This window comes from Amblyomma mixtum, chromosome 10, assembly GCF_055824585.1.
Source record: "Amblyomma mixtum isolate Tamu chromosome 10, ASM5582458v1, whole genome shotgun sequence".
Taxonomy (NCBI): Eukaryota; Metazoa; Arthropoda; class Arachnida; order Ixodida; family Ixodidae; genus Amblyomma; species Amblyomma mixtum.
In genome coordinates, this window is record NC_143021.1 from 24,511,347 (window position 1) to 24,527,410 (window position 16,064).

Consider the following 16,064-nt stretch of genomic DNA (forward strand, 5'->3'; position numbering starts at 1 on the left):
TTGAAGGGGCGCTTCCTCGCTCACAGGCACCTCCGAAACAACGGATGGCAGTACCTGTTTCTTATCCACGCCCTCGCCCGCCTCTTTTTCAGTGGTCGTCGGAGTTATCACGCTGGGGGCCACCGCAGAGCTTTCCACACCATCGGTCCCCTTAGCTGCTTCCTCAGCCTCGACGACGTCCAGAACGTCTTCCGGTGTCTCCTCTCTAAGCGCTGGCACCGTTGCGGCAGCGTATGTGCGGACACACCCATCTTCCGAATGTCCGAAGCGTTGGCAGCGTGAGCAGCGAGGTATCTTGCAGTCACGTCGGACATGACCGCTTCCCTGACAACGCAAACACTGCATGGGCCGCCCAGGCACGACCACAAGGGCAAGCTCGCCGGCGACTCTTATCTGGTGGGGGAGGTCGTCCGCCTTCATTCCAGGCTTCAGCTTGAGCAGAACTATCCTTGTGGTGGAGCCCTTTTCTTTCACTCCTTGCACTCGCCAACGCTCACGGGTTACCTCCGTCACGTTCCCGAAGGCCGCAAACGCAGTCCGGATATATTCGTCGGCGACGCCGTGCAGCATCCAGTGTAGCCGCAGTTTCAGCACGTGGTCCTCGGGGTCGAATATAAGACACCGGCGTCCTTTAACTGGAAGCTCCTTAAAAGCCGCCAATCGCTTCGTTGCTTCAGCGCTGTTGAGTGTCACCGCCCACACATGGTTGATTTGGTACGCCCCCAACGCCACAACGTCGGGGAGCGCACCCGCTTGGGCGAGGGCGTCACGAAAGTCTTCGACCTTGTAAGGCCGCGCTCGCACGTCGCCGTGCAAAAACACCGTGTTGAGAACAACACGTCCTGTTGGCAGAGTAGGCAAAATAATCTCGTAATCCTTATCTGCTTCAATGTCGGACCTGTTTCCGCGGCCAGCAAGGGCCGCTATCGCCGCTCCACCGGAGCTCATGATTCTGCGACCGTTCACTGGCGTGGCCGGAAGTAGAATCATGGGCCCAGCACGCTTCCACTGCGCCACTCCGCTGGACGAGGAGAGAGAGAAAAGTCCCACGTATTTCAATTTAAATCAACATGGTGGTCATGGCACTGCGCCTGCCACAGAAGAGAGAGAGAGAGAGAGAAAAAGAATTAGCAGAGCGTGGTTTCGATCCACGGACCTCTGGGTTATGGGCCCAGCACGCTTCCACTGCACCACTCTGCTGTTTTTTTTTTCTTTATTGCCGGACTTCGACAGAGATCACACAAAGCACATTCACCAAAGAATCACAAAAACTAGCACAATAGTAGCCAAAACCCACTTTGGTTAGGCGTTGTCAGATTAAAATTCTCTGAGATGAGTCAAAGGTTCTAACTTTTACAACCACTCAGGAACACATGGTCTTGTTTGTACTATCTCACAAAACTTCTATATATTTTCCCTGAAATACATTCGAGCCGGCCTCGCGTCCGGGTCACAGTGGTACCCCGCCGTTCGAGAGCGCCATATACTTTTTTTTTTCTTTATCACCGGACTTCGACAGAGGTCAAACAAAGAACATTCACCAAAAGCAATCACAAAATCTGGCACAATAGTAGCCTAAAACCCACTTCGGTTAGGCGTTGTCAGGTTAAAATTCTCTGAGAGGCGTCAAAGGTTCTAACTTTGACAACCACTCAGGAACACATGATCTTGTTTGCAGTATCTCACAAAACTTGTGGATGTTTTCCCGGAAATACATTCGAGCCGGCCTCGCGTCCGGGTCACAATGGTACCCCGCCGTTCGAGAGCGCCATATACTATGAAGGCCCAAAAGCATGATAAGATCTTCTGGTAAGCCACCTTCGTTCTCTGTAGGCAGAAACCTGATTCCTTGAGGGTGCAACGGTAATTCTTTCTTTAAGGTCCTTTGCAGGACGTCCCAGAAATAAACTCCCTCCCAACAATGAAGAAAAACGTGATCTACGGTTTCTGGTTCCTTGCATATTAGACAAAGTGATCCCCATGGAAGAAAAAGCCCCTTAGCCTGTTGAAATGATTTCACACTCAAAGTGCCTGTGTGCAGCTTGAAAAAAAAGTTTTTATCCCTGACGGCAAATGCATATTTTTAACTCGTTTAAGGACATCGCTGCCTGGGCCTCCAGTGTATAAGGCTCTGTACATAGGTTCTGCGAAAACAGTTTCACGTAGCCTCTTGTACAACGTTTTCCTCTTAACATTGCTTAAAAATTCTAATGAAAAACGGGCGGTGAGAAATCGAACACTGAGGACAATCTCTCTGAAAAACCCTGAAGTTCGTCCAGTCATTTGTTTTGTTGAGACAACGCACTCCGGCAAAGCGCACCCGAGCCTTACTTGGCACATGGTGCGAAGAAAGGGACCTTTAATATCCCAGAAAAAAAAAATAACCTATTTACCACTTGGCGCAAAAACAAATGCCCGAGTCCAAGTCCGCCTACTTTGACGCTCCGGAAGAGATTCGTCCGACTACACCTCTCCCAACTTGAGGCCCAAATAAAAACTGCGAACACACGATGAAGCTTTTGCACATTCAACCGAGAACAGTGCAACACTTGCATTACATACCACAGCTTACTTATCAGAAAAAGATTGCAAACTGTGGCTCTCGAAAATAAAGACAAATGGGCGCTTTTCCATATTGCTGCCTTCTCTCGCGTTTCTTTCACTTGCTCTCGCCAATAAGGCTCAGAATCTTGATAAAATTCCAGCGGAACGGCCAGGTACTTAACGGGTGCTGTCACCCATGAGACATTGGCGAAAGTTTCTGGGGTTGATGGCCAATCTCCGTGCCAGAATCCAAGACACTTCTGCCAGTTCACCAAGCTTCCAGTAACTGCGCTAAAGCGTTTTGCAACGTCGACCGTATGAATTATACTCCTCTGATCGTAACAAAACACAGCGACGTCGTCTGCGTACGCAAGCAACTTCACTTCCGCTGCCTGCACTCGGAAACCATGAATTGAATCGTTTTCAATTATTCTTATACGCAGTGCTTCAATGTATATGCAAAACAACAGGGGGCTGAGGGGGCAGCCTTGGCGCACCGAACGTTGTACGCTTATGAGGGCGCCCAGCTTCTTATTTACAATTAACCTTGTACTGCAGTTACGGTACGCCATGGCAACTCCCTCACTAATTACGGACCCGACATTAATATGGTCTAGAACACAAAACAAAAGTTCATGGGACACACAATCAAACGCTTTCTCGAGGTCGAGCTGGAGGACTGCCACACGGTCATGCGTGGCATCACAGCACTCCAGCACGCACTTTGCTTTGTGGATGTTATTAACAATGGAACGCCCTTTTATCCCGCATGTTTGAGGTGAGCCAACTAATACCCGTATTACGGTTTGTAACCTGGCCGCTAGAACCTTCATGTATATCTTATAATCCACATTTGTCAAAGCGATCGGCCTGTAAGAGGACACCTGTCTTAATTTTTCTACCTTCTCGGTTTTCGGAATAAGTACGGTGTGAGATGACGCGTACGATGCGGGAAGTGAATGTAATTTATACGCTTCGTTGAACACAGCAGTTAGTATTGGTGCTAAATCGTTCTTAAACGTTTTGTAAAACGCCGCGCTTAGCCCGTCAGGCCCCGGCGATTTTCCCGCGTTCAATTTATCTATGGCCAGTTCTACTTCGGCTTCACTAATCGCCCGCTCCAATCTTTGTTTGTCTTCGTCGGCTACACAAGGCATAGCCTCCAAAAATTCTTCTTTGAACCGTGCCACATCTACTCGATGCTGGGCAAAAATCATTTGATAATGATCAAAAAAAGGCTTGCGCGATACCATCGTTGTCATTCACCGTTTGGCCTCCCCTCTCAATTTCTGCTACATGATTTCGCCGTGCGCGCGCTCTTTCAATTCCCAGTGCTCGTTTTGTGGGCGTCTCACAAGTAGCAAATTCTTCGGCTCTCGCGCGTACAAGCGCCCCTCGATAGCGGTCTTCTTCGATCACTTCTATCTTTTGCTTGATTTTTTTTTATATCGTCTAAGAACATACCCGGTGATTTGCACTCCTCGGCAAATAACTTGTCAAGCAGGGACTTTAATTGTGCTTCGTGTAACTTTTCTTGGTATTTTATACAGCTAGCTCTGTCGATGGATTTTATTTTAATTTGTTGTTTGCAAATTTCCCATTGCATCCCCCATACGTGTATGCCGTCGCGCGTTACTTTACTTCTACTTTTACCATCTCAGTGAATGTTTCGTCCCGTAAAAGCTGGTTATTTAATTTCCATAAGTCCCACTGAAATACACTAGATCGTTTTTTAAATCATATATTGCACTGCACCATGCAGTGATCTGAGAAAATCACGGGCACAACATCATAACTATGGCATTTTGGCACCAGATCTAAAGATACATACACTCTATCGAGACGAGCATGCCTACTGCGTTGAAAATGCGTGAACATAACATTGCGCGTACCTTCCACACATTCAGCCACGTCCTCCAAGGCAAAAAGATCTGTTAATCGACACAAAACTTCGGTGCTTCCATCCCGGTGGGAACGTGTGCTGGTTTTATCAGCAGCATTCAAAACGCAGTTAAAATCACCCAGTAGAACTACCTGTTTTTCAGTGCTGAGATATTGCTGGATACTTTCAAAAAACACAACTCGGTCCTCCAGTACATTGGGCGCATAAATGCAAATGAATCGCCATTCAACACTCGCGAAACGAAAGTCCACCACTGCACATCGACCCAATGGACATGAAAAATGCGCCTGCACCTCAAGACTCGGCAGTTTTTTAACAAAAATAATACATCCGGCCGATGTGCCCTTTGCGTGGCTAACGACTGCGTAATATCTGGCCGTGAAACGCTGCACCAAAATCCCGGTCTCTTCGTCTCCTTCCACTTTTGTTTCTTGGATAGCAAGAACATCAATCCCACGATCTGTTAGGAGGCGGTAAACTTGGCTCTGCTTCTTTTTACCGGCTGGACCCCTCACATTGAGCGTACCCACCGTGAGCGTAAGCGCAGTAGCCATTTTTATAGAGAGTGAAGAGACCGAGAGATCGGTGCTTACCGCCCACGTCTAGCACGCAGCTAGACGCCGTCGCCGCCACCAGAACCATCCGGTGCAAGAGCCTGGCTCTGCTGAACAGGCCCCTTGTCGTCGACCCGCTTTTCCGACGAGACATTAGGCCGCGGCTTGAAACTGGGCCGCCGCACTTGGGCCGTTTTCGCTGGCGGCTCCTCGACGCTAGTTGCTGTCACCTTGTCTCCATCGCCGCCAGTCTGGTCGTGGGGTCGCTTAGCTGCTGCGGTGACGCTAGCAGTGTGTGCGCCGCCCTTGTCTGGGTTATCCGCACTCCTTGACGGTTCGGCGCCCTTCGCCTCTCTGCTTGCGTCGTTGCCCTTGGCGTCACCGCTGCCAGGTATTGAAGAGGCCGTCACTGGCTGGCCCTTTTCGGCTGACTCAGTGCCTTTCGCCGCATCCTTTGCCTCAACCACGTCCATGGTCAAATCAGCCGCCTCGTCCGTGAGTACAGGCCCTGTAGCTGTCGCGTACGTGCGAACGCACTCGACGTCAGTGTGGCCGAACCGCCGGCATTTTGAGCACCGGGGCACCTTGCACTCGCGTCGGACGTGTCCTGTGCCGCGACAACGTAGGCATTGCATTGGGCGTCCAGGCGCCACAACGAGGGACAATTCGCCGCCGACTCGTACCTGATGAGGCAGGTCGTCCACTTTCATGCCAGGTTTCAATTTCAGAAGAATGGTCCTCGTTGTCGAGCCCTTCTCCTTGATGCCTTCGACGCGCCAACGCTCCCGCGTCACCTCCGTCACCTTTCCGTACGCCGCGAAAGCCGTTCGGACATCTTCATCGGGTACGCCGTGCAGCAACCAGTGGAGCCGCAACTTGAGCTGCTGGTCCTCGGGGTCGATGATCAGGCAACGGCGTTCTTTCACCTTCAGCTCCTTCAGCGCAGCCAATTTCTTAGCACCATCCGCAGAGTCGAACGTCACCACCCAGACGTGGTTGATATGGTACGACCCCAACGCTACCACGTCGGGGAGCGCGCCAACGTTGGCGAGAGCATCCCTGAAATCTTCGACCTTGTACGGTCGCATTCGCACGTCAGCGTGCAAAAAAACGTGCAAAAAAACGCGTGCAAAAAAACGTTGAAGGCCTTCACTACGGCGTCCCTCATAGCCTGAGTTGCTTTGGGACGTTAAACCTCAATAAACCAAACCAAATTAGATGTGTTAAAAGCGAGGTAGGTTTTGCTTCTCACTAAATGACTGATGCCGATGAAACATTTACGTAGAACTTCATTATCCCATTGCTGGCAGGCGAAGGATATTTGCGAGGTAGGTTTTCACCGTACTAAGTAACTATTCCGGAGAAAATTTTAATGCGGGATTCTATATCGTTACAGTTAATGCACGCGATAGAGAATTAGGGGAGGCACAGATAAGTACACACACGTAGCGTGGCCTTCATACCGTATTTCGAGCACTCCCTCAAGCGTCTTACCTGGTCAGCGATACACAGCAGCAGACCAAGACCAAAAGCCACTAGAAGAGCGGATGAACTACGGGCATTTAGAATGTCTTCATTTGCAGGTGTCTTTTCGAATGTCAAACCTGTGCATCCGTTGTAGCACGTCCAGCGTTCCGGCGGGGACGGTCGTTCTGTTTGCATACTCCTCTTTACCAAAACAGACCACCGCAAATTCATTCTACGGCCTCGTGATTCACGGTCACGTTCAATGCACGCCCCACTCTCGATATCAAACTTGGCACGCCGCATAAAGCCCTGCGCACCCGGACACGGTGCGCGTGCGCTCTACCAAAACAATCCATCTATGCGGGCTCATTTTTGCCTTTAGGCGATTCAGTAAAGCATGCAAATGTTTCTCCTAAGTAACCGATGTATTTATGCAGCGGAACGTACGGTTAATGCGGAGACATAGAGAAGAACTCGGCAAGTACGGGAGTCCAGCGCAACCAATTGAAAAGGGGCGTTAGTTCCTTCGGAGCGGGCTAGAGGTCGCCCCAGCAGTCACATGAAATCACAAAGAAAACAAAAGTCGTTCGCCCGGCGCGCGGGGGAAGAGGAGACGAGAGGGAGGGCGTCTTGTCGCTACTTTAGTTTTTTTTTAGGGGATTTAACTATGCATCGTCGCGCCGGCACTCACGACGGGCGGAAGTGCTCCCAAACGCGCAGTCCGATCGATGCAGTAACATAACTTCAATCACCGCACACTCAGAGAGCCGCAATCGACCACGGGCTGGTAAACGTATAACTGTTCCAATCCATCTTTATTCTAAACCCGCCATGCCCCCAGAATCAACATGGCTCAGTGGCCCACTAACATCGAACTTGCTCTCTGCGCCCTCAGCCTCCCTTTCAGAGTTTTGTGCGTAAGTTTGTCGGCCGCTCGGCCCACTCAACCCCATTCAGTTCCTTGGCGTCAGCAGCGACGACAGCCGGGACTCCGGAGTGGCCGCACGCGCACCACCACTTGGATGCGGAAGCAACACTACGCTAGGTGTGTGTATATAGTGTACTAGAAAAAGTATTCTAGTTCACTATAGGTGTGTGCGATTTCGCGGAGCCCCGGAGAGCCCCAACTGCGCATGCGCGAGGAGCGACTGTGAGACGGTTACTGCGTAATTTCCTTTCCTCAAATACAATTTTCTTTTCCTTCATTATGGCCCCTCTTTCTCTTTCTTTCACTCCCACTTCCTCCCTTCCTGTACGGTGCGGCTCAGGTGTCCACCGAGATGACAGAGTATTACTGCGCCATTTCCTTTCCTCAAAAAGCGTTCCGTTCAAAGGTGGTGGCGGTGAAAAACATTTATGGGAAATTAAGTTCTTTACAGAAAGGTGATTGGGGTAGGACCCTATTGGCCCTTTCCCCTTACAATACTGGGTGGAGCCCCTATTCCGGTGCCCGATTGGCAAGCAGCGCCGCCCGCGTCCGTTGAACCAAAGCCTTTTGGCTCTTTAGGTCTTGACAGCCGAGCAGGGCCGCCTCGCAGTCCTCTCTGGTGGGGTTGGGGTTGGGGGGGATAGATGGGTTTGATTGACACGCCCAAACCATGTGGAAGGTGTCAGCCACCTCCCCACAGAACTGGCACGCGCCATCAAATGATGTATTGAAATGTTTAATTGGATTGGATTGGATTGGAGTAAACTTTATTTGTGCCTGCAGTTGGGCGCTCGCGCGCCCCGACGAGGGCCTACGTCGTCTACGAGGCTGCCGTTATTCGGCGCGGGTCTGCGCTCGCCGTTGCCGGGTCGCTGGGTCCCTGCCTTTCGAGCGCCCCGAGGACCTGCTGGACGGCCCATTGGTCATGGTCGTTGCTCTTCGCTGCTGCCTCCAGCCGCGGCGGGATTGTTCCTGATCTTGCTTCCTTTGGATTTCTGATGCAGTCCCACAAGATGTGCGTGTGATCTGCCGGCTCCCTCCGGCAGACTCTACACGTATCGGTCGGGTAGGTCTCGGGGTACATGCGATGCATCAGTCCCGGGCTCGGTAGCGATCCGGTCTGGAGCTGTCTCAGTAGTACCGCCTCCGCTCGACTCAGCCTCGGGTGCGGGGGTGGGAGAGTCCTGCGAGCCAGGCGGCAGGCCTTCGTGATTTCGTTGTAGTCGGTCATGCGGTCCTTGGCTCCGAACCACGTCGTACGGTGTGTTGCCGGGGCGCGGTTGGTTAGCGCTCGCGCCGCTGCGTGTGCCGTCTCATTGTGGTTCGCGCTGCGTTCCGACGCGTCGCCCGCGTGCTCCGGAAACCACTTGATTCTTACTCTTCTGTCTTGCAGTTTAGTCGCTCGTAGTACGCGCTCGGCCTCCCTGCAGACTTGGCCTTTGGCGAAGTTTCGCACCGCCTGTCTTGAGTCACTCAGCACCGTGTAGCAGTCTGCGTCGGCGATGGCCAGGGCGATGGCCACCTCCTCCGCTTGTTCCGCTCCGGCGCCTCTCACGCTCGCTGCCGTCCTCGTGGCGCCGGTCGACGCCTCTATGACGACCGCTGCGAAGGCGTTCTGTTGGTATTCGGCCGCGTCCACGTACCGCGCGTGCTCGTCGTTGGCGTGCAGGTCGATGAGAGCCTTGGCCCTCGCCGCTCTTCTTTCCTTGTTATACTCGGGGTTCATGTTCTTGGGTATGAGGTCGATTCTGGTCTGGCGTCGGACCTCTTCGGGGACGGGGAGCTTCGTCTCCGCGTCGTTCGAGTGTCCTATTCCCAGGTCGTCCAGTATCTTCCTCCCGGCTTTGGTCGTGGACAGCCGCTCCAGTTGAGAGGTCCGTTGCGCTTCGGCTATTTCTTCGAGCGTGTTGTGGATCCCGAGTTGTAAGAGGCGGGTCGTGCTCGTGGACTCGAACAGGCCCAGCGCCGCCTTGTACGCTCTCCTGATGATTACATTAATTTTGTTGCGTTCGTGTTGCAGCCATCTATAGTAGGCTGCAACGTACGCGACGTGGCTGATGATGAAGGATTGGACGAGCCTGATTAGGCTCTCCTTTCTCATGCCAGCCTTCCGGGAAGTGACTCTTTTGAGGAGTCGCATAGCGTTGGCCGCTTTTGCCGTGAGACGGGTGATGGTTTCGCCGTTTCTTCCATGTTTTTCGATGACCATGCCTAGCATCCTGATTTTGCTGACCTCGGGGATCACGTGGCCGGATTTGGTTACGATTCTGATTTTTTCGCATTCGCGTTGTCTGGTCTTGCATCTGCCATTGTTGGTAGGTGGGAGTATGAGGAGCTCCGATTTGCTCGGCGAACATCTCAAGCCGGTGCCTTCCAGGTGGTCTTCTGTCGCGTCGACGGCGGCTTGCAGAGCGCCCTCGATGTGGGCGTCCCTGCCGCCGGTCACCCACAGTGTGATATCGACCGCGTAGATGGTGTGCCTGACGTCTTCGATGTCCGCGAGCTTCTCGGCCACTCCGATCATTACCAGGTTGAACAGCATCGGCGAAATGACCGATCCCTGCGGTATGCCGGTGCTCCCGAGCTTCTTCTCTTGCGTTTGTAGGTCGCCTGCTCGTAGCTGGGCTGTCCTGTCCGTGAGGAAGTCCTTGATGTAGTTGTAGGATCTTTCGCCCATGTTGAGCTTAGAGACTTGGGACAGAATCGCCGAGTGTTTCACATTATCAAAGGCGCTCTTTAGGTCGAGACCCAGGATTGCCTTGTTGTCGCGGGCGCTGCCGCCATTGTCTATGATTTGGTATTTGAGCTGCAGCATCGCGTCCTGCGTGCTGAGGTGCTGTCTAAAGCCGATCACCGTGGCCGGATACAGCCCTTCTCGTTCGAGGTAGTCTTGCCACCTGTTGAGCAGGACGTGCTCCAGCACCTTGCCCACGCAGGACGTGAGCGAGATGGGCCGAAGGTTGTCCGTGTCCGGTGGCTTCCCCGGCTTGGGTATCAGGATGGTCTTGGCTGTCTTCCACTGCTTTGGTAGCGCGGCCGCTCTCCAGCACTTGTTGAAGTATTTTGCGAGGTTCTCAATCGAGCCGTCGTCGAGGTTCTTGAGCGCCTTGTTCGTGACGAGGTCCGGGCCAGCTGCCGACCGGCTGTTGAGGGCGTGCAGGGCCGCGCGGACCTCCTCGACGTCGATGTCACGATCGAGCTTCGCATTGGGTAGGCCGCCGTACGGCGCGTGTTGTTCGGTGGGCGTAGTGGGAAGCACCGCCGGGCACAGCACAGTGTTAGTAAGAATTTGGATGAGGAGGCGCTCGTCAGCGCGATCCAGACCCTTACAAGGGGCCGGGCAGCGCCGGTGCTCCTCCTTGTAGTAATCGGTGATTTGTTTGAATGTAAGGGCCAGATTGACTGATTGGGAGTGCCCTTCCAAGGACAGGGAGATAGCCCGGGGAGAGAGTGCGCGGGCGGCCTGATCGGCCTGTTCGTTTCCCTGGAGTCCCTGGTGACCGGGGGCCCAAATCAGGTTGCGTGGAGTTGGATCTTCGCATCGACAGCTATATTCCAGTATGCGCCAGGCAAGCGGGGGAGCCCAGCCCAACTCGTAGTTCCGACAGGCCCCTCGCGAGTCGGTGATGATGTGTTTTGACTTGGGATTCGTGAGAGCCAGAGCAATGGCAATCTCCTCCGCGTGTGTTGCGTTGTAGGCTTTGAAAGTGAGCCCGTTAACTGTGTTTGTGTTGTGTACGACTGCGGCCGTGTACCACCCCCCGTGGTGTGGGCCGGCAACGTCTACGTAATACACGTGTTCTTGGTTACCATAGTATCGCGCCAACGCTTCCGCGCGCGCCTGGCGACGACCGTTATGGTCTTCTCTGGACATGTTGCGGGGAAGGGGTCGGACCCGGAGGGCGCGTCTCCAGGGTTCTGGCACTCTCTCCCTTTCCTCAATGTGGTAGTTATGTTTGATGTGTAGCCGGTCCAAGAGGCGGCGACCGGACGTGGTCTGTGCAAGACGCGTGTATTGGTTGACTAAGTGGGCTTCTCGAAGCTCCCGAAATGTGTTCACCACGCCCAAGGCCAGAGGCCTCTGGTTGGACGTGGTGACCGGGAGATCGAGAGCCCGCTTGATGACTTTCCGCAGGATGACCTCCAGTTGGTCATCATCGTGTTTGCGCAGGTGCAAGTAGGGAGTTGAGTAGAGGATTCTACTCGTTACGAAAGCATGGGCAAGCCGCAGTGCATCCTTGCTTCGTAATCCGCCCCGCTTGTTGGAGACCCGGCGGACCATGCGGCCTACCTGGTCTCCCACCGTGCGAAGTTTGGCTAGGGTGGTGTCGACTCTGCGTTGGTGGTGTATGAAGAGGCCAAGGACACGGATCTCCTTGGCCTCCCGGATCGGTCCCGAGGGGAGACTGATGCGAAGCGGTGTTGTGTCCCGAGGGGAGGGACGTAAGTGCACAAATTCTGATTTAGCTGGGGCGCACTGGAGTCCGCAGTAGGCCGCGTAGTCATCGACTAGGGTCGCCGCTGCTTGCAGGCAGGACTCCATGTCGCCCAGGTTACCTTGCGTGGCCCAGATTGTAATGTCATCTGCATAAAGAGCGTGATGTATCCCGGGTAGAGAAGACAATTTGGAGGGAAGACGAAGCATTGCCAAATTGAAGAGCAGGGGAGACAGGACCGCGCCTTGAGGTGTTCCCCTCGAGCCGATGGTGTATGGCCCGTGTTCCGCATCTTGTATGCGTATATAGGCTTGACGGTCTGTAAGAAATTGTCTTATGTAATGGAATGTTTTGTGGCCACGGTTGGTGTTACTGAGGTGGTCCAGGATTACTTCATGTTTGACGTTGTCGAATGCGCCTTTAAGATCCAAGGCCAGGACGACCTTGTCGTTGTGGGGACATTCTACAGGATCTAAAATGTCGTGGTGGAGCTGCAGAAGTATATCTTGGGCTGACTTGTGAGGACGAAAACCGAACATAGTGTCCGCGAAAATGTGCTGTGTTTCGAGATAATCGGAGAGTCTGTCACGCACCATCGTCTCCATCAGCTTGCCGACACAAGACGTGAGGGAGATGGGGCGAAGGTTCTCCACATCAATAGGTTTGCCGGCCTTCGGAATGAAGGTCACGAGAGCCGATTTCCAATCGAGAGGGAGAGGAGTCTCTCCGTCCCAAATGCTATTGATGTATTTGAGGAGCGCGGCGTAGGCTGCGTCGGGAAGGTTGGCCGAGAGCTTGACCGTAACCTTGTCGCGCCCGGGTGCAGTGCCCCGCTTCATCTTGCTTAAGGCCGCCCGGAGGTCGTGGAGCTGGAACGGAGTGTCCAGCTCCGTGTTCTCTTCGCCTGCATAGGAGTACGCCGACGACCGGGGGTCCTTAGTGGTGCACAGGTATCGATCCCTGAGCGTGTGCGCTAGCTGTGTTGTCGATCCTGTAAAGTTGTGCAATGCCCTATGTAAGTGGCGTTGGGTTTCCGTGCGTGTTTGTATTGGATCGATGAGAGCGCGGAATAGGCGCCACGTGTTGCGGCCAGACATCTGGCGCGCGGCCGCGTTGCACCGGTCCACCCAGTTATTGTCGGCTAGCTGAGTAGCATATTCCGCTGCCTGTTGTGTGAGTTCGAGGATGCGTTTCTTTAGGCGCCTGTTATGTTTCTGTTTCTTCCATCGTTTGGTGAGGCTGCGACGGGCCTCCCAAAGGTGGAGCAAGTGGTTGTCCACGTCCGTTTGTGTTTCTGTGAGCTGTATCTGCTTTTCGTGTTGTGTGAGTGTAGACGTGAGCGATTTGGACCATGCGTCGTATCCCGACTGGAGGGGGTCTACGATGGGTAGAGAGGTGCGGAAAGTCGTCCAGTCCGGTACACTAGCTTGTGTTAGTGGGCGTTTCAGGGAACGCATGTATATGGTTGTGTTGATTATACAGTGATCACTACCCAGAGTGTCTTCTGTATTCAGCCAGTCGGCATGGCGTATGTTGCGTGTAAATGTGAGGTCCGGGCAAGTATCTCGTTGAATCGAATTGCCGACACGTGTTGGGTTGGCGGGGTCAGTGTGTAAAGTGAGTCCAAGTGTGGAAAGAAGTTCCGCAAGCTTCCTCCCACGTCTGTCCTCCCGGGGGTACCCCCATAGCCTGCTCGCAGCGTTGAAATCCCCGACGATCAGAAGGGGATCCCTTCCAGCCACCTGCATAGCTTGGGTGAAAATTTCATTGAACGTGACGTTCTTAAGTTTAGGTGGGCAGTAAATGTTTAGAATGTGTACAGATGTGTCAGACCGCTTTAGGGGCAGCACTGACACCATCGTGAATGGGAAAGGCGGTGTTGTGGGGAGCGTGACCTCCTGCGCAGTATACTGCTTGTGAACAAGTATACATGTCTGCGGGTTGTGTTAAAATGTAGTGTAGTTTGTTAGTTTGGCCCCGGCGCCGGGTTCCTGAAGGGCAACCACGGCAACGAGGAACTCAAAGGTCTCAAGATAGAGGCGGAGATGAGTCCGCTTCGTGCGGTTCTTGAGACCACGGCAGTTCCACTGCGTTAGTGTAAGCGGCTGAGTTGTTGCTCGCGATTTAGGGTTGGGGGCCATGGTCGGAGACGGAGGGTGGGGTTACGTTGTTAAGACTCCCCAGTCCACTAGTGCCCGGCGCAGACGTGCAGGAGTCTTCCGAGAAGTCAAACTCGTCGGGAATAACTCTGTTGAATTTGGAGGGGCGGTTAGCGTCCCTGATGGGCCCTACGCGTTTAAGGACGCGCGGATTGTCTTTTATCCATTTTTGGATAATGTGAGTTACGGCTTGTGTCACCTGTGCGATGACACTCTCCACCTGACGCGCAATGGTATCGTGGATAATTTTGGGGAGGTCAGCCAATTGTGCTTCAATCGCGGTCACCCGGGTCTCCAGGGCCGCGGCACGACTCTCCACAGGAGTAGGAATCTCCCTGTCTGTGATGTTTTCTTCCTCGCCGCTCGACGCGGGCGGATTAGGGAATTGGGCTTTGAGCGAGTTAAGCTCGCTGGCTAGTTTTTCGTTTTGAGCTCGCAAGAGGGCGAGCTCGCGCTTGAGTTCCTGCGTCTCGGCAAGCCATCGCGCCGAACGTGTGGTGGCGTTCCGTGGACTCCCCGGCAGCGCTACAACACGCTGTCGCGTTCCACTCCTAGAGGCGAAGCTTAAGCGTCATTAATTAGCAGTCAATTACTATTTACTCATTAATCAGTACTTATCCATTAATTATTAAATTGTAATTACTTAGTAATTAGTACTTAACTATGTGTGACGTCATCCAGTGGTGACGTCACCAGTGCCACAGAGGCAGTCAAAGTGGTGCGGAAAACGCTCTCGCGTCTACGCACTTAAATTTAGACAGTCAAAGTGCCCCCTGAGATGCCGCCGCTGCGATTGCCGCGCCGTTGCTTCCGCAATTCTACTCGGGATGGCCATTGGTGAAACCACAGCCAATTTTGATTCAGCAAGAGAGAATCACGTGATTAGTCATGTGACACAACTGGCGAGAGCGAGCGGCTGGAGCGGTGGAACGAACGGTCACATTATCATGTGACCGCGGTATGACAAGTCACGTGTTATGACGTCACAACCACACATGCGGAGAACCTCCGGTTAGAGGTCAAATCCAAGCATCATTTAATCTTCAGCTTTGCATGCGATAAGTGGAGCTTTTATAGAGAGAGAGAGAATAAACTTTATTTATAGAGTTTTTGAAGAGGAAGGCTCTCTTCTGGCGCAGGCGGGCTACTGTCGCTTAGTGGCCGTGATCTACTGGGTCTCGGCGACCTGGTCAGATCTCTCTGTGAGCAACTTTTGCTACCACAGGTCCGAGCTGCTCAGCGCGGTCTCCCACTGCTCCTCTGCGGTTATTCCGCTTAAAGGGTTCTTACTGTAGGCCCACATGATGTGGTTAAGGTTAGCATACTCTCCGCAGCTTTTGCATTCGGCAGAGTATATATATCTGGATGAATTTTGACTAGTATTGCGGGGCATGGGAATGTGTGCGTTTGGAGCTGCCTGAGAGTGGTTGCTTGCTCTTGCGTGAGCGTGGGGTTTGGAGGGGGATAGTCCAATCTGCTTCTTTGATAGAAAGTCGTGATTTCCCTAAAAGGGAGTAATGGTCCCTCGCTGAGCTGGCCCCGTGGTTTGGGAACGCGTCTGGTCCTGCCCGGATAGTTAGTTCTCGGGATATATGTTGCTGACCTACAGGAAACTAAAACTCAAAATAGCGGAGCTAGACAAAGCAATCGAGGAACACAGCGAGCAACTCACCAGAGAGCAGTGGCAGCAAATATGCAGCCAGATGAGAGGTAAACTAGACCATCGTCAAACCTGGCAGCTGCTGTTGAACCCAAACGCCAGCAAATCTGAAACGCAGAACAGACTGACCATCATCTCACAAGAGTATGAAGGAACCGATGCAGAGTTACTCGCACACGTAAAAAATATGTACGTCCCCCAACACCCGCGCAGCACTCTACCAGAGTACAAAGGCAGCAGACGCGGACCTAACTGTAGCGGAAGTCAGAGCTGCGGCTATGGAACTAAAAACTTTATCAGCAGTAGGACTAGACAGAATCACAAATAAGACCTTGAGAAACCAAGATGAGGGCTCCATAGAAGCGCTCACCGGCTATATCAATGAGTGTTGGAAAGCGGAAAAATACCGGTCG